Source organism: Xyrauchen texanus, chromosome 13 (genome assembly GCF_025860055.1).
Source record: "Xyrauchen texanus isolate HMW12.3.18 chromosome 13, RBS_HiC_50CHRs, whole genome shotgun sequence".
NCBI classification, from domain to species: Eukaryota; Metazoa; Chordata; class Actinopteri; order Cypriniformes; family Catostomidae; genus Xyrauchen; species Xyrauchen texanus.
The window spans coordinates 9,180,850-9,204,582 of NC_068288.1; positions in this window are offsets into that span (position 1 = coordinate 9,180,850).

Sequence of the window (23,733 nt, forward strand, 5' to 3'; positions counted from 1 at the left end):
GTTCCTCAAACCATTCCTGAACAATTTTTCAAAAAAAAAAAAAAAAAGAAACAAATTACAATAAAATCAAACCACTTTAACAATAACCCATTATTTGTATTACAGAAACACCCACATTTACAGACTTAGTATATCATGATCTTGTGCATTTACATTTATGCATTTGGCAGATGCTTTTATCCAAAACAACTTACAGAGCCCTTATTACAGGGACAATCCCCCCGGAGCAACCTGGAGTTAAGTGCCTTGCTCAAGGACACAATGGTGGTGGCTGTGGGGATCGAACCGACATCCTTCTGCTTAACAATTAAGTGCTTTAGCCCACTACACCACCACCACTACGGGATGGGTAGCCCACTCCACCACTTGTGCAGTAGCTCGCCTGAGTGTTGCACTTTGGACTCGGTAGACCGTGGTTCGACACAAGTCAAGCACACATGCTGACACGTGACCCCAAAGTGTCTGAAGAGATTACTTTGCATTTTATTGTCATTGGATTCATTCAATATTTAGTCCTTTCACATGGAAAACATTTATACATATAAATGATGCGATTCAAAGTGCGTTTAAGCAGCGGTGAAACACTTTCTTATGATGTGTTACATTCATACCAGCAGAGAGAGAAGTACATTTCGAGCAGAAGAAATAGAAATAAACCTTGTGGAAATTGTCAGCTTTACGCTAAGCTAAAATGCTATTTCTAGCCATTTTACATGCACATGTTACCAGACACGATCATATTTTTTTTTTATCAAGAAAATTCACATTGGATCATAATTTCTTTCTTTTTCTATTAAGACCTTTGCTATTAGGGCAAAAATCGTATTCTTGATAATTATTTTAACATTGTATTCCTGAAGAAAAAAAAGTAAAGAAAGATAGAGAAGCTGTAGTATTGGCAGCAGTGCCAAACATCTCAAATAAAAAAATTAAAAAGGGAAAATATTGTAAATGTTGACTCCAGCCCCATCTACTCAGGAGGTGGATAAGCTATCTATCTTTCTATCTATCATATTTTAGCTTCCCTTAATTAGACAAGCTAGCTGTCTTTGCCTTGCTAATATGTTTTTACTAGAAAAAATCTGTTGGCGTGACAGGTACAGCTGGCAAGATCATTGCGTGATAAGGAGGGCACAGGGAGTGACGACAGAGGGGAACAGGATTAAGGACGACCAGCATGTAGCCTACAAGATGAGAGTAAGCTAGCTATTGGTGCAATTTGAGAAAAAAAATATATAGATATTGCGATTTTAATTGCTATTTTGCGAAACGCAAAAATGCAGTTCATTGTTCAGAAAAACATTTCAGGAATAAATTATTGATAATAGCATTGGTTAAAGGTTTTTTTTTTTCTTTCTTTCTTTAGGCTATTCCGTAATCCATTGTTTCCCAACCATTTTTCTGTCATGACACACTTTTTTTAAAAAATTTTTATTACAAATAAAAATCCCACTGCACACCAATAAAGCCATCGTCGATCATTTTCCTTTTCAAGATCTTGTCCATGTATCTTAAATGCATAGGCAGCAGACAGAACCACAGAATAAGACTGTGTGCTGAAACACATCTGTTCGTACCATTTGACTAATTGTTTCCTCAACATTTTCTCATGTTTTAAATGGCAGTGTAATTGAACTAAGCCCAGACAAGCTTAAACACGCAAGCTTCGGTCCGTAGCTGGACCACGGGCAGTTTCTAATGATCGCTGAGTGTTGTTAATCTCACCGCGGAGTGTTGTTAATCTCGCCGCTGAGTTATGCGCAGAGAGCGCATGTGATGCAATTTTACCAAAATCCGTTGGACGGTTAGGGAAATTGCTGGGCCGCATCAAACCATCCACTATATTAAATTAAATAAATAAATTACATCGTACCGGTAAACTCTGAGAAGTGGTGTTACGCAAGAAAAACTGCCAGCGATCTGTTGAATAAATTAGAGAAGTGCAGGTACTGCATACCGGCGAGTAACCGCCCACTTCGAGCACTGTTTTTACAACACTAATGGTTAGGTTTAGATTGAAGTTTTCGGTTATGGAGGTATGTTTTATTCATTAAAAACTCCATCTACTATTCACCTTTAAAACCTTATCCGAGTACAACAAAATTTCACTTGATTTTGGCTGGGAAATGGTTTCTAAATAATGACATCTTAATATTCTACTCAAATGTTTTGCTGTCTTAAAGGTTTTTGCATAAATGGACATATTTTGCACACTACACTATTTCACTTTAACCCTCAAGTGTGGGGTAAAAGGCCCCCTCACCACTTAAAAAATAATAATAATTTTAATCCAAGCAACCTTACATTATTATTTCACACAAAAGAAAATACATTATTTTTATTATTTATTTTCACACAAAAGATAAGTGTTGCCTTGACTTTACACTGACACCTATGGTCATGGTTGTGAAATCAATTTGGTATGCCCAATTCCCAATGCGCTCTAGGTCCTCGTGGTGGCATAATGACATGCTCAATCCGGGTATTTTGGCGAATCTCAGTTGCCTCCGCATCTGAGACTGTCAATCTGTGCATTTTATCATGTGGCTTGTTGAGCGCATTATCACAGAGACATAGCGTGTGTGGAGGCTTCACGCTGTTCTCCGCAGCATCCACGCACATCTCACCACGTGCCCCACCGAGAGTGAACCACATTATAGCAACCACGAGGAGTTTACTCCTCCCTAGCAACCGGGCCAATTTGGTTGCTTAGGAGACCTGGCTGGAGTCACTCAGCACACCCTGGATTCGAACTCATGACTCCAGGAGTGGTAGCCAGCCTCTTGACTCACTGAGCTACCCACGCCCCCCAACCATGATGAGTTTAATCCTAGTGAAACCCTGCGTCCGATTATCCATACTTCCCTACTATATAGTATGCCAAAAACAGTATGTCAGCGGAGTAGTATGTCCATTGGACAGTAAACGAGAAATGCCCAGATGACCTACTACTTCCGGTGGCAATCTGAAGTGTGGATCGGTTGAACACTTTCCTATCCCACAATGCATCGGGAGCTGAGGAGATGTCACGTTCAAACGCTAGATTCCAAACAAATGGCGGAGAACTGCAGGGCGGAAGGCTGTTTTCAACATTAAGGGCTGTATACACAAAGAACGTTGCTCATTGTGCTCAAATGGTGCTTGTTTAACCGAACTTGAGTGGCTTATTTTCATGGTTGTTGCTGTCACGTCATATGTTCCCGGATGTTAGTATGTCCGAATTCTATTCTTACTGCCTCTCGCATACCTAAAGAACGTACTGTTTTACCGGCCAAGAAGAGCGTTTCTCATCAAATTCCGAACATACTGTGACTCTACATGGTTTCGGACGCAGGGCATGTGTCCAATAACAGGGTTGCCACTGAGACTAACCTTTTGTGACCCCGTGTCAACATGTGTGGACATTGTATTTTTGCTTCGCTATACGCAACGCATAATTAAAATGAATTAAAACCGACTGAACACTGTTCGCAAGAATATATCACGGTCTTTTAAGGGTTAAAATTCTGGAGCACTACGTCATGTGATATAACAGCATGACGTTGATTTCCAGGAATCACTGCTACTGGCGCAGTGCCAACAAAAGTGCCTCTGGAAATAAATCTAAATCTAATCTTTTTTAGATTGTACAGAGTAGCATCTCTAGTTTCATTCGATATGCGGCTTTAAAAAATCTGTTAATTTTTCACACGTCAGCATGCTGATAAACTGTTGAAATTAGGGTCACGTTCCCGCAGAAGTTGAAAAACCATGTTAGTTATTTTGAATATTTTTCAGCATTAACACATCTGTGTGTCAGTTTGCTTGTTGTTATTGTCTTTAATCACTTTACACACTACTTCTTGAGATAAGGGACAAAACATGTTTATTTTTATTTTTTTTATACTGAAGTAATTTGAAATGTATATATTTGTAGACATAGGTCTTAGCTAACGAACGATGTAAGGGAACAGGTTTTTATAAAAACGCTTTTTCTTTCTGAAAATTGACATTTATTCACTTCATAACTTACATCATACTGTCATTTGTGTCAAATCTGTTAGACATGCTAAAAAGCATGCTATTTTAATTTGATTCGTCCAACAAGTGTAAAGTCTTTAATTATCTAATAATATTGTTCAGTAAAGGAGTTCATTGATAAAATACATTCAATATATACAGTACATCCGGAAAGTATTCACAGCGCATTCACTTTTTCCACTTTGTGTTAGGTTACAGCCTTATTCCAAAATGGATTAAATTCATTATTTTCCTCAAAATTCTAAAAAAAATACCCCATAAAGACAACTTGAAAGGAGCTTGTTTGAAATCTTTGCAAATCTATATGTACAAAAGTGTTCACAGCATTTGCTCAATACTTTGTTGAAGCACCTTTGGCACCAATTAGAGCCTCAAGTCTTTTTGTGTATGATGCTACAAGCTTGGCACACCTATTTTTGGTCGGTTTCTCCAATTCTTCTTTGCAGGACCTCTCAAGCTCCATCAGGTTTGATGGGGAGCATCGGTGCACAGCCGTTTTCAGATCTCTCCAGAGATGTTCAAGTCTGGGCTCTGGCTGGGCCACTCAAGGACATTCACAGAGTTGTCCCGTAGCCACTCCTTTGTTATCTTGGCTGTGTGCTTAAGGTTGTTGTCCTGTTGGAAGAAGAACCTTTGCCCCAGTCTGAGGTCCAGAGCGCTCTGGAGCAGGTTTTCATCAAGGATGTCTCTGTACATTGCTGCATTCATCATTCCCTTGATCCTGACTAGTCTCCCAGTTCCTGCCGCTGAAAATCGTCCCCACAACATGATGCTGCCACCACCATGCTTCAATGTAGGGATGGTATTGGCCAGGTGATGAGCGGTGCCTTGTTTCCTCCAGACATGACGCTTGCCATTCAGGCCAAGAGTTCAATCTCAACCAGAGAATTTTGTTTCTCATGGTCTGAGAGTCCTTCAGGTGCCTTTTGGCAAACTCCAGGCAGACTGTCGTGTGCCTTTACTGAGGAGTGGCTTCAGTCTGGCCACTCAACCATACAGGCCTGATTGGTGGAGTGCTGCAGAGATGGTTGTTCTTCTGGAAGGTTCTCCTCTCTCCACAGAGAAACTCTGGAGCTCTGTCAGAGTGACCATCGGGTTCTTGGTCACCTCCCTGACTAAGGCCCTTCTCCCCCGATCGCTCAGTTTGGCCAGGTGGCCAGCTCTAGGTAGAGTCCTGGTGGTTCCAAACTTCCATTTACAGATCATGGAGGCCACTGTGCTCATTGGGACCTTCAATGCTGCAGAAATGTTTCTGTACCCTTCCCCAGATCTGTGCCTTGATACAATCCTGTCTCAGAGGTCTACAGACAATTCCTTGGACTTCATGGCTTGGTTTGTGCTCTGACATGCACTGTTAACTGTGGGACCTTATATAGACAGGTGTGTGTGCCTTTCCAAATCATGTCCAATCAACTGAATTTACCACAGGTGGACTCCAATCAAGTTGGAGAAACATCTCAAGGATGATCAGTGGAAACAGGATGCACCTGAGCTCAATTTTGAGTGTCACGGCAAAGGCTGTGAATACTTATGTACATGTAATGTTTTAATTTTTTTTTTATTTTAAATTTGCAAAGATCTCAAACAAACTTCTTTCACATTTTCATTATGGGGTATTGTTTGTAGAATTTTGAGGAAAATAATTAATTTAATCAATTTTGGAATAAGGCTGTAACAACAAAATGTGGAAAAAGTGAAGCGCTGTGAATACTTTCCTGATGCACTGTATATATATATTTTTTTTCTGTTTTCATACTATTCTGAAAACTTAATATTTTTCCATCTTAACCATGTGTTGTACACTGCAGCCATTTTTTACCCTCTCAGTTGAAGATGCCTCAATAAATTAAACAAAAATGCCAAAATTGACCCCACAATTTTAACAGAAATTATAATAATGAGAATGATGGAGTTGACAAGTTGAAGCTCTGACCGCAGAGACTTATACACCGTTTCAATTATGAAAAATATCAAACGTACCAGACCACATGTCCTACTGTTGCATCCATCATGAGCAGGACGTGGGAAGGGGTACTCGGAGGTAAAGCTGATCAGGTTATTTTCTGATTTATTGAGGATTTAAAAAACAATCTGATGGAGTTGACGCAAAGTGAAGACATAACTTTGATTTTTATGAAAAATATCATTTAAAGTTTTCTTAATGTATTGTTTGATTTTTTACAGATCCCTATCTTTCATTTGATATTTATATTTATAAATTTGTTGCATTTTTATACACTTTGTTTAGCAGTTTAACATTGTGACCTTGCAGAGGACAGGTTAAGTTACATGTGCTTCCAAGTATTGAGCATGCATTTTTACAAATTTGAATGAAATTATTTTTATGAAACGTATTTGCTCTAGAATTTTTTATAAATTATTTTGTCCTTGTCCTTTTGTCTTATGTCCTACTAGTTACAAATCAGTTTATAAAACATGCATTCCTCTTCACTGTATTACTGCCTGTACAGCTGTAAACAACTTAGTTTTGGTGCCCCTACATGGACGTTTCAATCAGAAAACGGAACTCACATGTGCACATATGCCAAACAATAGTTAACACTTTGCCCACTGGGGGCAGTGTTTCATATTTCAGTAAGCTTAGACTGTTAGCTAAAGTAAAGTCAACCTACTATTTCTGATTTGATTAGTAGATGATTCTGACCCAGCACAATGTCACAGAAATAGAAATGACAGACAAAACGTCTAGAGTTCCTTGTTGACTGGTTACGGTGAAAAGAGATACCTTTTATTGCTTGTTGCTTCATTATGCCAGACATGATATTAAAATTGTCTGCATACAGGACACTGTCTCGGATGTCAACCAAGAGTCTCTTAGTAAATATATGGTGCTAGAGAGGACAAAGTAGAGAATCTTCAAATAGCCATATGCCATGTACATCACAACTGATTGTGAAAGAGCTAAAAATGGTTTATGACTTGATAATCTGCAGAGTTTCAGTAAGGAAAGAATACGAAGCCATGACACAGATACAGTAGCTTTTATTTTTCTGCCTTTTGGCGGTATTTGATATTTTGATTTAAATGTTCAGTCAAGCTTTTGAATAGGATACACAGGGACTTAATACGCAAGTATTAAAGTAATGACGCAAAAAGAGTCGATTCACTGAAAAGGACCGTTTGAACTTATTCATAGAAATGAATTGAACTTACCAACATCCTTTGTGTCAATAAAACTTAAATCAGAGACATAAATCAAAGACATAAAATTTTTTTGAAGCCCTCTACTGACAAGAGAAATTTTGTAAAAATGTCACTGAAAAATACAAACCACAGAACAACAGGATACAATTGGTAATTTATTAATTTCGAAATATAGAAAATGTAGCAGCTTTTGAATAAACAGCATAGCATATAGAATGAAACATCTATAAATGAGATGGGAAGGTAGGTTGATGGATGGTTAGGGGGAGGGAGTATATCAACAAATATAAGAACTACAGTAAACAATTTCTTATTAATTATTTTACAAACATACAAAATGTTGGGTTTTAAATGAACAGCACAGTATACAGAGTAAACTATCCACAAATGACATAGATCATTAGCAAATGGTGGGGTTAGTGAAGGTTTTCGTAGATGGGCTCTAAGACAGAGGCACTTCCTTTAAAGGTTCGTCCAAAGTCCTGTTGTCATTCAATCATATATAGATTAAACGTTAGTGATGTAAAACAGAAACAGTGTTTCTCACAGTGATTCTAATGAAATAGGAGGATGTTGCTAAACCCTGCATGCATGATGCAAAGATATGTAATAGAGTTCACACAGTTTAAAAGAGAACTTTTAACTTCCTGCCAAAGTAAATGAAAATTTCAATACCAGTTCCTTAGCACTGAAGTGAGATATGAGATACTGTAACTTTAGGTCACCATACAAGTGTTTAGACAACAGGTTTCTCTCTTACTAGATTTTGTTGATAGGAGTCTTATTTAAAGTTAATTACTTATAATAGTATTGTTTAAAGTGGTAGATAGTCACAAGTTACAATAAAGTGGTAAAACAGTCTAAGTAACTGGTAAATGGTGCATCATTACCTCAGATCCAATGTCAACAGGCTGCAGTGTGAGGTCTGATGGAAAAACAATCAATAGTGAGAAAAACATCAGGTAATTTGGACAAAATCAGATACCTTGTGGTGCATATGATGGCAGATATACAGTATGTGCGATAGCAATGAAAAGATTTGAATCCTTAAATGCATGGGTGTTTCACCAAACATTATTCTATTTGTTTCCATGTCTCAACCTCGGGATTCATATCTTATGATTATATCATATTCATACCTTTCTGCTAAGCTAAAATGCTCATTCTAGCCATTTTACTTGCATTTGTTACCAAGCACGGTCTTATTTTTATCAAGAAAGTAAACGTTAGATTATGTTTTTTTCTCTCTAGTAAGCCCTTTTTTACATTAGGAAACAATCTTATTCTTGATCAGAATCCTTAATACAAGATTAGTTTGCTTTATCTTGTTTTTAGATGCAACACTGCATAAGATATTTAGGTTTTTCAGATAATGTATTTTTAACATGTGTATTTTGTATTCTGTACTGGCAGAGTTTTTAAAGTCAAAACAATTGAAAAAAAATCTGCCAGTGCTGAAGTAATCCAAAGTATTTAGAATACATTACTGACCTTGAGAAATCTCATAATTGTTGCCAATTACATTTTACTGCATGCATTCTGTAATCTGTAGTGGAATACATTTCAACAGTAACCCTCCCAACCCAGTGTATATCCACACACATAGATCTACAAAATACCCAGAAACTGTCAAATTTTCAAAACGATTGTTAAGACAATTAGAAAATAATAGAATTTTTATTTTTTATGTTTATTATTTACGTAACAAAGTGATGATGCAACAAATATAGAACAGGATTCATTATTCATACAATTGAACTACACAAGTACACATCACACATAAGCTACACATATGTACTTTCTCAGACACATTTTGAGTCTAAATAGTAGCACAATTTACACATAATTTCAGTAGTTCACACAAACATCAATAGCCAAATCATACTGTTAATGTGTTACACTTGCTATAGGTGTCTTTAACGTTACTTCTTCGTCAAATTGCAATGTCAATTTTTTTTTCTCCTCTTTTCTTCCCAAATTGGAATGCCCAATTCCCACTACTTAGTAGGTCCTTGTGGTGGCACGGTTACAAACCTTAATCCGGGTGGTGGAGGACAGGTCTGAGACAGTCCATCCAAGCATCTTATCACGTGACTCTTGTGCATGACACCGCAAAGACTCCCAGCATGTGGAGACTCATGCTACTCTCCGCAAACCACGCACAACTTACCAAGTGCCCCATTGAGAGAGAGAACCACTAATCGCAACCATGACGAGGTTACTCCAAGTGACTCTACCCTACCTAGCAACCGGGCCAATTTGGTTGCTTAGGAGACCTGGCTGGAGTCACTCAGCACACCCTGGATTCGAACTCGCTACTCCAGGGGTGGTAGTCAGCGTCAATACTCGCTGAGCTACCCAGGCCCCTGAATGTTGAATGTAAATCAAGTCAATCACTGAAACATCAGCACCACCCTGAGTGGTGCAATGTTTCATTTCCATCGACTGCTTTACACTGGTGCCAAAACCCGGGAAGGAGGAGGGATACGCCGTAGTAGAGTTCTCGTCACTACCATCCACCCCAACGGAGCAGCCGCGGCCGTCTGCAGGGGGACGGAGGAACCCGGCCGCCTGGAAGCGGAGGAACGGCCACCGACCGCGAAGGGAGAAGGGGATCCTAACTGACCGCCTGGAGCAGTCACCCCTCTGCTGCTCTCACTGCTGATCCGTGTTGGCCTTTTCCCTCTTGTTTAAATTTTACAGTGTTTTTTGGGGGGTACTACACTGTTACAGGAAGTACCCCCCATTTTTATATAGTATCCCCCCAGAAATAGTATCACGGCTTGTGCTGTTTCTAACAAGTTATTGGATAAACAAGGATGGATTGATGTGTGTGTGTGTGTGTGTGTGTGTGTGTGTGTGTGTGTGTGTGTGTGTGTGTGTGTGTGTGTGTGTGTGTGTGTGTGTGTGTGTGTGTGAGAGAGAGAGAGAGAGACGGAGCGTGTGCAATCACCTGTTGCCACTCCTGTTTAAAACAATGTCCCAGATTATGTAATGTAGTGGTAATACCAGCGATCACAGAGTGCTGTTCTATGTAAACAATGACTAACGGATTCACTTTACGTCACCAACTGGCTCATCTTGTGCCACCACTTGCTGGCTAACATATGTAATTTCAAAAATAAAGAAAGTAACTCCTAACAGATATGCACTACGCTTTCACTTTAGTTTAGAACCGCATGAACACAAGCGGAGTGATACACACACAGTGAAGCGTCCGTGTGCTGATGCTGTCAGACCATCAGTGCTCATGGAAAGTCTCTCGTCCAATCAGATTTGAGGACCGGAACTAACTGTTGTGTATATATACATATATATGCAATATTACATGAGCAAGAATGCTATATGGTCCTATATCAGCACTGCTGTTATTCGGCCACAGGCTTAGTGTCGTAGGTAATCACAGCAGGTGCTGATTTAGGGCCATATAACACGATTGCGAGTGTGATATTGCTTATATACAACAGTTCAATGAACAAGTACATTTTAAAAATTAGGAAAAACTGAGTACGGCCATAAACACATTTGTACACTCACCTAAAGGATTATTAGGAACACCTGTTCAATTTCTCATTAATGCAATTATCTAATCAACCAATCACATGGCAGTTGCTTCAATGCATTTAGGGGCGTGGTCCTGGTCAAGACAATCTCCTGAACTCCAAACTGAATGTCAGAATGGGAAAGAAAGGTGATTTAAGCAATTTTGAGCGTAGCATGGTTGTTGGTGCCAGACGGGCCGGTCTGAGTATTTCACAATCTGCTCAGTTACTGGGATTTTCACGCACAACCATTTCTAGGGTTTACAAAGAATGGTGTGAAAAGGGAAAAACATCCAGTATGTGGCAGTCCTGTGGGTGAAAATGCCTTGTTGATGCTAGAGGTCAGAGGAGAATGGACCGACTAATTCAAGCTGATAGAAGAGCAACTTTGCCTGAAATAACCACTCGTTACAACCGAGGTATGCAGCAAAGCATTTGTGAAGCCACAACACGCACAACCTTGAGGCGGATGGGCTAGAACAGCAGAAGACCCCACCGGGTACCACTCATCTCCACTACAAATAGGAAAAAGAGGCTACAATTTGCAAGAGCTCACCAAAATTGGACAGTTGAAGACGGGAAAAATGTTGCCTGGTCTGATGAGTCTCGATTTCTGTTGAGACATTCAGATAGTAGAGTCAGAATTTGGCATAAACAGAATGAGAACATGGATCCGTCATGCCTTGTTACCACTGTGCAGGCTGGTGGTGGTGGTGTAATGGTGTGGGGGATGTTTTCTTGGCACACTTTAGGCCCCTTAGTGCCAATTGGGCATCGTTTAAATGCCACGGCCTACCTGAGAATTGTTTCTGACCATGTCCATCCCTTTATGGCCACCATGTACCCATCCTCTGATGGCTACTTCCAGCAGGATAATGCACCATGTCACAAAGCTCGAATCATTTCAAATTGGTTTCTTGAACATGACAATGAGTTCACTGTACTAAAATGGCCCCCACAGTCACCAGATCTCAACCCAATAGAGCATCTTTGGGATGTGGTGGAACGGGAGCTTCGTGCCCTGGATGTGTATCCCACAAATCTCCATCAACTGCAAGATGCTATCCTATCAATATGGGCCAACATTTCTAAAGAATGCTTTCAGCACCTTGTTGAATCAATGCCACATAGAATTAAGGCAGTTCTGAAGGCAAAAGCGGGTCAAACACAGTATTAGTATGGTGTTCCTAATAATCTTTTAGGTGAGTGTACATGGAACTACTTTCATACACGACGGATCAGAATCTGCCTTTGCTGGTGATGCGTCCAAGCCTCTGTTAGTAATTCAAAAATTCACAAGTATCACGGCTTGGGCTGTTTCTAACATGTTATTGGAGAAACAATTATGTTTATATGTGTGTGTGGGGGGGTTGTGTGAGAGAGAGCGATGGAGTGTGTGGGATCACCCGTCTCTCCCAAGCAGCGATGCTGTAGTCTGTAGTCAGCTTTTTGAAGAATATATATATATATATATTCACACTTTTTTTTTTACACCATTTAGAAGAGAATAGTTGAGGAATACTAAAGAGGTGTGGGCATAACTCCCACTAAAAAATGGATAGGGTACAGAGTGTGAAATAAGGGCCAGGGTCACCAAAGATCTGAGGTATGCATTCAAGTGTAAAAAGGTTGAATTGTCATTGCTTCAAACAGTTTATCATGATAACTTACCAACAATATGATCTCTGAAGTGAACAGGTTGCCAAAATTTATCTTGTTCTCTGTGGACAGAATGTTTTTTCATAGTTTTGTATTTTATATAACATCCATGTGCTTTCATTTTAAGTAATTATTTAAATATCTACTATTAAAATAACCTAATACATTTTTGTTTCTGTAGCTAAAATGGTAGAGCATTGTTCTAGCAACACCAAAGTCATGCATGCCTTGAATTAACAGTATAACTAATAACTAGCGAATAACTATTAACAAGAAGTGAGTAAATAAAAAGTAAATGTAATTTTATTGTTTCTCACCTTTGCCACCTCCTCTTTGCGTTTACTACAAATATACAGGGAGAGATTGCAATGCAATTTATATTAATGAGGATTACATGCATGAATGAGAAACAAGAGACTTTATTAACATATTCTACATTCTATTCTAGCTCAAGTTCATCACAGACCTTAATCTCTACTCTGGAAACAGGTGGGCTACTAAAAATTATTACTGTGTATATATATATATAGTACTCACTGTGTCTGTGTACAGCAAAGCCCAGGAGTGACACCACCATGAGGAACAGAACACCCGCAGACACAGAGCCAACAATGAGTGCCAGGTCTGTGTTCCCTGTGTTGCCTTCCCAAAAATCAAAGAAAAAAGTATCTTAAAGATGTGCTTCATTAATGCTTTCTAAGTACCACTCAGTTATTTCTGAAATTTTGCATGTGCATGCTTCTATTAAGACTAGGTCTGTTTCCGCCTCCCACACTTCCCCCTTGTATACACCTGAGATCCGGGCCTTAAAAGTCACTGGCAGACGGCTTGAGCAGCTTTACAGGAAAGCTTGTCTTACTGTTCACCATCTAGCTCTCATTGAACACCTCAACACATTCAAAATTGCTCTGAACTCTGCACGGTCTAACTATGTCTCTACAATTATCAATAAAGCAAGAAATAGGCCCAAGGTTTTGTTTGATATGATAAATAAGCTCACCCTACCTCCAGCTCACAATGTCCATGCATCTGATGAGCTCCGTTGTTGTTCCCTGAATTATTTCCAGGAAAAGGTGAATGCTGTCTGCCAGTGCTTTATAGATGAGGCATCATATTTTAGTTTTTTGCCAGACCACTCAATATTTGTCTAGTTTTACTCCTACAAACACCTCCTCTATCAGTGACTTAATACTGAAATCCAATTCTTCATCTTGCCGACTTGATCCTGCTCCTACATCTCTACTCAAACTCTGTAATTCTGTCGTCTTTCCACCTATCTCACATTTCATAAACAGATCTTTAGCTTCTGCTTCTCTCCCTTTACCACTTAAAACTGTGGCAGTCACTCCAGTCCTTAAAAAACTTAACTTGGACCCTACTGTTCTTTCAAATTTCTGCCCTATCTTTAACTTACTATTAATTTCCAAAATACCGGAAAGTGTTGTTGCCTCCTAGTTACAATCTTGCCTTGTTCAATATAATATTTTTGACTCTCTTTCAATCTGGCTTTCGCTCACTTCACAGTTCTGAAACTGCTCTCATAAAGGTTGTCAATGACCTACTACTCTCTGGTGACTCTGGTTCTCTCCCCATTCTTCTATTACTTGATCTTAGTTCTGCTTTTGATACTGTCTGCCATGAATTACTTCTCTCCTGCCTCTCGGATGTTGGTGTCACTGGTGCTGCTGTCTCCTGGCTTTCTTCATACCTCTCAGATAGACAGTTTTACATTTTTCACAATTTCAATGCAGGATTATCAGTCGCCCTACTGTCTCCCTGAAATTAGGTGTCCTTCAGGGTTCGGTTCTTGGACCTCTACTATTCATTATACATACAGTGAGGGAAAAAAGTATTTGATCCCCTGCTGATTTTGTACATTTGCCCACTGACAAAGAAATGATCAGTCTATAATTTTAATGGTAGGTTAATTTGAAAAGTGAGAGACAGAATAACAACAACAAAATAATCCAGAAAAACGCATGTCAAAAATGTAATAAATTTAATTGCATTTTAATGAGGGAAGTAAGTATTCAACCCCCTCTCAATCAGAGATTTCTGGCTCCCAGGTGGCTTTTATACAGGTAACGAGCTGAGATTAGGAGCACACTGTTAAATGGAGTGCTCCTAATCTCAGTTTGTTAACTGTATAAAAGATACCTGTTCACAGAAGCAATCAATCAATCAGATTCCAAACTCTCCACCATGGCCAAGATCAAAGAGCTGTCCAAGGATGTCAGGGACAATATTGTAGATCTACACAAGGCTGGAATGAGCTACAAGACCATCGCCAAGCAGCTTGGTGAGAAGGTGACAACAGTTGGTGCGATTATTCGCAAATGGAAGAAACCCAAAAGAACTGTCAATCTCCCTCAGTCTGGGGCTCCATGCAAAATCTCACCACGTGGAGTTGCAATGATCATGAGAACGGTGAGGAATCAGCCCAGAACTACACGGGAGGATCTTGTCAATGATCTCAAGGCAGCTGGGACCATAGTCACCAAGAAAACAATTGGTAACACACTACGCCATGAAGGACTAAAATCCTGCAGTGCCCGCAAGGTCCCCCTGCTCAAGAAAGCACATGTACAGGCCCGTCTGAAGTTTGCCAATGGACATCTGAATGATTCAGAGGACAACTGGGTGAAAGTGTTGTTGTCAGATGAGACCAAAATAGAGCTCTTTGGCATCAACTCAACTCGCCGTGTTTGGAGAAGGAGGAATGTTGTCTATGACCCCAAGAACACCATCCCCACCGTCAAACATGGAGGTGGAAACATTATGCTTTGGGGGTGTTTTTCTGCTAAGGGGACAGGACAACTTCTCCACATCAAAGGGACGATGGACGGGGCCATGTACCATCAAATCTTGGGTGAGAACCTCCTTCCCTCAGCCAGGGCATTGAAAATGGGTCGTGGATGGGTATTCCAGCATGACAATGACCCAAAACACACGGCCAAGGCAACAAAGGAGTGGCTCAAGAAGAAGCACATTAAGGTCCTGGAGTGGCCTAGCCAGTCTCCAGACCTTAATCCCATAGAAAATCTGTGGAAGGTTTGAGTTGCTAAACGTCAGTCTCGAAACCTTAATGACTTGGAGAAGATCTGCAAAGTGGAGTGGGACAAAATCCCTCTTGAGATGTGTGCAAACCTGGTGGCCAACTACAAGAAACGTCTGACTTCTGTGATTGCCAACAAGGGTTTTGCCACCAAGTACTAAGTCATGTTTTGTAGAGGGGTCAAATACTTATTTCCCTCATTAAAATGCAATTCAATACAATAGATTTTGTTTTTTTGTTATTCTGTCTCTCATGGTTCAAATTAACCTACCATTAAAATTATAGACTGATCATTTGTTTGTCAGTGGACAAACGTACAATATCAAATACTTTTTTCCCTCACTGTATACTGCCTTTGGGTCAACTCATTCGCCACCACGGTTTCAGTTACCACTGTTATGCCATTGACATTCAAATATGTATAGCTTGTAGGTCTGCTCCCACTCCCCAGACTATCAGCATAACTTAAATAAAATTTTTAAAAAAACAGCATCACTTACAAAAATAATTCCTTGTGACTTTAGTTGTGATATTTGTTAGATTATACATGCAGAAGAATTAAAACGACATGATTTGAATCTAGGATTTGCTCTTTTAATCCTGGAATTCCTCAGCATCATAAAGTAATGAACCAAGCCTCAGCTTCCTACTGAAGGCCTGTCTTTGGACAATAAAATGGTCATGACACTCTAAACAACCTAATTTAAAGCAAAAGGGTCATGGGTCAGAAAGGCCCCTCTGCACGACCTCTTCGGTTGTCTCTCTTGCTCGCTGACTGCTCAGACTTCGCTCTGACTTGTCCCTCGTGGTCCTCTCGGGATCTCGTCGGAACTAGGTCCATGCCATGTGAGGTTCAAGGAAGCTCGGGACTCAACGTCCAGAGAAAGCTCGCCACTCTATGGTTCACACACCCATGAGAAGGCCTCACTTCAAAGCCAACCTCATCATTCATACAGACAATAACTCTTCGATCTTACAGAGGTCAAAAACATTGACCAAGAACCAAGCAACACAAAGAATGCAAGGAAACACCACAAAGACACACAAGTACATCGGCAATTGGGCTCAAAGTGCTGGTGTATTAATTCAATAATTTGGGTAATCCGATAGCAAATCGATGTAGACTCAAAGAAGGATAAATGGTTCTTAAGGTATTGTCAACAGACCCCATAAAGTTCATTTTCACTGTACTGATCATTTATTTCACATTCTGTCACTCTTTTCACCAACCTGCTTTTATATATATATATATATATATATATATATATATATATGTGTGTGTGTGTTAGATTAGATTTATGTTTAGAATATTTATAAAGTTTGTCTGTGTTCAAAGATGAATGGCTGTGGTATATTTTGATAAATAATCTCATCCCTGTTTCTAAAATATTTCGCTTCAAAGCTGTACCTAAATACATGTGATATTAATTTCAATAAGCCCTGAGAATAATATCACTCCAATAAGAGAATTAATCATAATTCACTTATTAAAGCTAATTCCTTACAGTAGAAATTGTGAGCGGAAACAACAAAACATTGCATTACAATTGTAATGGAGAGTCTATCAAAACAAATAATCTAATTATTTGTCATTTTTCTAATTTATAATGGTTGTCAAATGTAACTAATTCCATTATACATTTCATTACCTAATAATGTACAATAAGGACAGTTTAATTTAGTTCATAGCTCACATATTTCAAGACCCTAAAATCCCTTCTAAATTTAACATACCAAATATCCTTTCATATAATGGTGTGAGAATGAGGGCACTTTAAAGTTCCCTCCTAAATGTTGCATACCAAATATCTTACATACTTTCATTACACCATCCAGTACTCTAAAAAATTATAGGTATCATCTTTAATTCCTCCCTCACTTTTGAAGCTCATATTAACTCTAACTCTATTATTATATTAATTGCCTTCTTTCACCTTCGCTGCATTGCTCGCCTTTATCCCTTTATCAGTCTCTAAGATGCCGAAACACTGATTTGTGCATTTATATTCTCATGTCTTGACTATTGCAATACCCTCTTCATTGGTTCACCTACTATTGTAAAGCATCCTTTCTGTAAAGGCGCTATATAAATTAATCATATTGTGGCAGCGGGGGCGTGGTCAAGTGTCCGTCCGTAGAGAGAGAGAGAGAGCGGTAAGGGCACTTGCACCTGAGCTAAATTATGTCTAACACCTGTTTCTGATTCTAGTGAACACGGGGAGAGCGGCCACATAGCCAGCAGACCGGGGAGAGAGAGAGTCTGGATCAGAAAGTTCCGTGAACCTAAAGTATTGTAGAGATGAATGTCTATTGTGAAGCTGAACGTTTTTGCAAAGCTAAAAGTTATTTTGAAGCTGACATCTACTGTGAAGCTGGCATGCTGTGGCGCCCTGTGAAAGCCAAATAAAAGTCTACTCACTTGAGTTGAAGGAACCTGTTGTCCGGTATCCTCCCAGGGATCCTTTACACATATTAAACATATTATAAAAAAATTCCCCATTTATTTCAGTTGGGCACATTTGATTTTCTGCATTACAAGACCATAGTAAATGTTGAATGTTACCTGCATAGGATGGCATGCATAATTGATGACCTGAAAAATCATGCAATTAGAGTTTACATGTTAAGTTGACATCTTTTGGTACTTTCTATCTATATAATCATAATGGTACAAAATAGGGCATTAAACCCTTTAGAAACTCATTTTTCTTTTTGGTCAGTGAAAAGAGATACTTAACTTTTTTTTAAATGTCAAACTTTTGTCAGCCTCAGAAGGTCAAACAAAATAATTTCTGTATATGGTATATGGTTTTATTTTACATTTATTTCAAATAAGGTATGTTACCAAAGTTTGTGTCTACATATAGTTTAAAACTTGATTGTTGTGATATTCTAACAAGAAACATCAGCATTAAATAGACCAAGTGTATCAAATAAAAAACAGTGACTATTTTCGCTCGGTGGCCATTTGCACTCCAATACTCGGGTGGACTATGTATTACATGATTTGTTTTTGTGCCGGGGTGCAAAAAGAATCTACTGCTATTCACACTTAGTGGAATAGCCTCTACCAATACTAATAATAATAAAACTGCACTAGAGCAGTGTTAAAAATGACATGGTTGCAAATTTGGCCAAAATTAAGCTATCACTCTGTATGGGCTAGCTAGAGATTTCTGATTCAAATGTTTTTTTTGTTTTTTTTTTTAAGTAGTGGAACATCAAAGTGTACTGTATTTGTGGGAATTAATTTTTTTCTGTATTTTAAGTGTTAGCATGTCACATTCAAAAAGACGAATACACACCTTTAATGCATGAGAGAGTCACTGGGGTGCTCATTTTAGAGAATGCCCAGGAGTTGCCCAGTTGCACACTGTACTGACATTGAAACATTGTGCCGTTTTCATACTGGGTGGGTATGGGAAATCTTGCACTCTGTTGGGTCAGGGAAGCCTGATAGGTCGCTTGAGGTGACTGGTTGCCCACACAAAATAATGAGAAGAAGGCTTGTGGATATGAGGGAGACCCCACACACTCCAAAACTTCACTCTCGTGTCTGGATATTGACAGAGTGGGGACTGGGAGCTCTTTGAGCAAACACACACATATACAGTTATATGAACATTAATGCTGCACTGATATGGCAAAAACTGTAATGTCAAGACAATGTCAATGCTGAAGAATATGGCTTCCTAGTTTCTGTGTGTATTCTATGACTACATTTCTATGCAAAACTCATCACCACAGTGGTATAAAAAAAGAGACGAGAAACAGAAGCAAACAGAAGCAGATCAATGCAACAGCATCCCACTCACACAAAGAACAAAGTCTCTATATTCCTCAAAATGAATCGAAATGCACAGGGAAACGTAAACACTGTGCTCTATGCAAGCCTGCAATAATTCAGTAATGCTGATGTAAATACAAACCATACAAAAAACACATGTAAAACTAGAGTCTTGAACTTGCTCTCTGGTGGTTTGCATTTGCAACTAGTTGTGCCGGAATTAATTTACTGGTGACAAATATTCCAATTGGTTTTGGTGTGAAAGGACCATTTGTAAACAAATTGTTTTTCACATCACGTTTAGTGTTAAATGGCCTCTAAGGTGATCTGGGTGTTTGCTGTGCATCTGCTAGTGTGTTGTGGGTGATTGCTAGTGTAACCGGTCCAGCTCAACACGCTCCGAGCAGGATTCGAACCAGATTCAACTGGCATGGGAGGCAGGTGCGCTAACCAGGAGGCTAAAGGTTACAGTCCCTAGCCTCTTGTATGCCTCTTGAGGCCAGAAGAGTGAGGTTTACACATACCGCACAACTATCACATACCAGCGCTGGATCTATACTAGGGCATTGCTAGGTGGTTGTTAGGTGGTTGCTTACTGGCCCAAGTCAAAATAGCCCACACCCATAATGATATTCTCTCTGAATTTAGCTCGGGCCTCTCATTTAACCTGAGTATATGGGATTCTTTTCACCCACTTTATCGCAATTTCATCAAGCAAAAATCTTGTCAGATCACTAAGATTATCTCTCCTAACAAACCACACTATTTGAGGTGTGGGACAAGTTATGTGCCAAAGTTTAATCCTTTAGGGGTTTGTTATAGGGTTGTTTAGATACCTAACCCTGTTCAGTCAGATCACCACTCATTTTAGTTCAAAATTTTAAATAATCTACCCATTGCATAAGCACTGTTTGCTTCTGTTTCTCGTCTCTTATATTTTATCATATCTGAGATATTTTAAGGTCATGAAATACTTTATGATATTATGCACATTAGTCCAACAGTTGTCTTCTCACCTTTTACAGTAATGTGAACAGGTTGACTGGCTGTAGAGTTCACTTGTCCCATTTTTGGAAGCGTGAGTTGGTAGAGGCAGATGTACTCCCCACCATCCTCCCTTCCCATTGCACTCACAGTGAAGTGAGACTGCTGGGACTGGGATACAAGCTTGTCTGGAGCCACCATGGCCCTCTGGAGCAAAAGGAAAGCCTCTGGGAGCTCCTTTTCAGGGACATGTGGAGCCTGACAGTGGAATGACATTGTCTGACCAGGCATTACATGACCACTAGAGGGCTCCACCACCAAAAGGGGGGGTGGCAAGATGGAAACTATGTAATGAGAATAAGAGATCAATTTTGTTCAAAACTACAAGCAAGAGGCAAAAATATTAAGATGCATTTTGAATTACAACGCTAAAAATGAAAAGATGTATACTATTGTTACTATTGGGTGGAGAATCTTGGTTTGGTGGTTACTAACAGAGGTCTTTAACAGTCACACCTCTGTGACCTCAAAACTCTTCCCACCTCAACACAGCTGCCAACTCGCTAAACTAAACCTGTGCCTTAGAATGAAGCCAATGTGACAACAGAGATTAACTTAGATCCACAATTCGACACAAAGAGCAAAACTTCATATACTGTACATGTAGTTACATTATATATAGATCATGTCATATATATATGTTATATCTCATTGTATGATTGTAGATGCATCACATATATTATTATAAATACACTACTATTATTACATTTATAATATTATAAATGTTATGGCCATAATTGCAAAATTTCACTTACGCAGCTACTTACCAAATATAAATGGACATTAAATATTGATGTCAAATATACAGTTTAGCATTATTTTATAAACATTTGATCATGTAATACATTGACCAATCAGAATCATGGATGGATGGTAGGCAGACAATGAGTTTATATTCACCTTTTGGTTCCATGTAATAACTGTACATGCTGTACTTGTTCATGCTGTTCTGGTATTGACAACAGTACCAAGTAATATTTTTGTCCATGTCTTTTCCCCGAAGCATAAAGCGAGCCTCTTGCTGTTCAGTTGAATGCTGTATAGTGTCTATTAACTGTTGCACTTTGAAGAGTTTAAATATCAGACCACCATAACCCTGAGGGGCCTGGCACAACAACTCAACAGATGAACCCCTCTCAGCTACCTGGGTCAAAGTAGGAGCTTCTAAGGCAGAGGGCTGTCCTGCAGCTGGAAGTGCGAAGAAAGAGTCAATATATTACTCTAATACATTCTCTTTACAGTCTTAAACACATTTTAAGACCAGAAAGATAGGATAAAGCAATTTAATTAGGTAGATGTAAATTTGTATATGTCTATAACCCAAGAGGTACTCAGACATGCCTGCTGATAAAAAAATACCAACTAGTGTATTTGGTGGACCAGGCCTCCTAACTTGCTTAACCAGCAAGAACTCCTTGGTCAATCAACAAAGATTATTGTGACCAGACCAGATTGACCAGATTTATTAGCTAGTTTTGCTGGTGAACATCATTGGCAAAGTTATCCAGCAGCTAGACTAGCACTACAGCTGGTATTGAAGAACATCTATGTAATCACAAATTCAATTCAACCATATTTCCCCCAAAATCACTTTCATCAAGATTCAAGTTAGTAAACAACTGTCCTATATTGATAGCCACACAGATAATTCGATTTTACAGTATGTAAAGAGCATACACCAAGAGATTTGCTATGCGGCTTAGATTACAATGTGCTAGATAGTTTATGTTCTGATGACAATGATGATAATTGCAGAGTGTGATGATAAACTTACCACATAAATGCTGCAGAATGATGATTAAAGCTGTGAAGATATTCCCACAAAATGACATTCTTCTAATGCTTACCCCAAATATTCCAAGTTCTCCCGTGCTCACAGTTATCTGTGCTTTAAATGTCCTATATATGTGTATTTGTATATTATAAAAGACCTCTATGACATTATGTGGTACAACAGATGCATAACATCACCACTGAACCTCCCATACCATTCACTTGCACAAAGAAACCACATCCTTCCATCACATTATAAAAGTCAATCCCTCCTCGTGAGTGGCCCATGAGTGCTGATGCTTTATATGACAATGACAGGAAGTTTAGATACAAATTTAACTTATATTGTGTCTTTAAACCTATCTATCCAAACAATCTTAATTGTGACATCATCTGCAAACAAATGATGAATAGACTTTTTCTCAAAATATTTTTTCCTCATTTACTTTTAAACCAATTGGTCCTATGGTCATTTTTAGAGGATGTATGAAGTCAATCATATAGCATGTCATCATAGACATGTTCCACTAAGTTTGAATAGCTGTCAGTCAGTGACAGTGTCACATGGATAGGGCAAAACAACCATGTAATGCCAAAGTGCTTGTTGTCTTGTACATTCTCTCCCTGTGTTCTTTTGGTGTTTCTTTCATAATCAAGGACTACTATCTGTCTTTCGAATTAAATGGCCATTGGATTGTATTCATATTACTTTAATGAAATTATTTATTTGCCACAATAGATGCTGACCTAAAAATTATTTTGAGTCATCTAGTCTTGTGCTTAAATGAACAAATAGAAATCAGGGTATTTTGTGATAATATACTGTACTGTAGTGGTGTTATTATAAATGCATGGGCCACACTTCATTGTTCACTTCGATATTCTGAAACTACTTTAGGGAAATTGCACATTTTGAGAATGTCCCCTGGAAATTTTCTACAATACACTACTAGTGTATATTTAGTTCTAGGTTTGGACAAGTCAAAATATAGTCAAAACATTATACAAATGGAAGTAATTTTGCCGGGGGCTAAACAATGTTCAGCAAAATCTCTTATTTTTTAGCTGATATTTGCCTAAATTACAGCTCTAAAGTCTCTGGACATTCCTTCAACATGAGATGCATACATTCTTAAATTTGTTTCCATATACGTTGCACTGGGCCGATCTGATTTCCATCCATTTATTACATTTACATTTACACATTTGGCATACGCTTTTATTCAAAGCGACTTACAGTGCACTTATTACAGGGACAATTCCCCCGGAGCAACCTGGAGTTTGTGGGGAGGCTGTGGGGATTGAACCAGTGACCTTCTGATTAACAGTTATGTGCTTTAGTCCACTACACCACCACCACATCCATCCATCCATCTTCAACTCCTTATCCAAAGTCGGGTCGCGGGGGCAGCAGCTCCAGCTGGGAGCCCCAAAATTCACTATCCCGAGCCACATTAACCAGCTCTGACTGGGGGACCCCGAGGCGTTCCCAGGCCAGTGTGGAGATGTAATCTCTCCACCTAGTCCTGGGTCTTCCCCGAGGCCTTCTCCCAGCTGGACGTGCCTGAAACACCTCCCTAGGGAGGTGCCCAGGGGGCATCCTTACCAGATGCCCAAACCACCTCAACTAGCTCCTTTCGACGCAAAGGAGCCGCGGCTCTACTCCGAGCTCCTCACGGATGACTGAG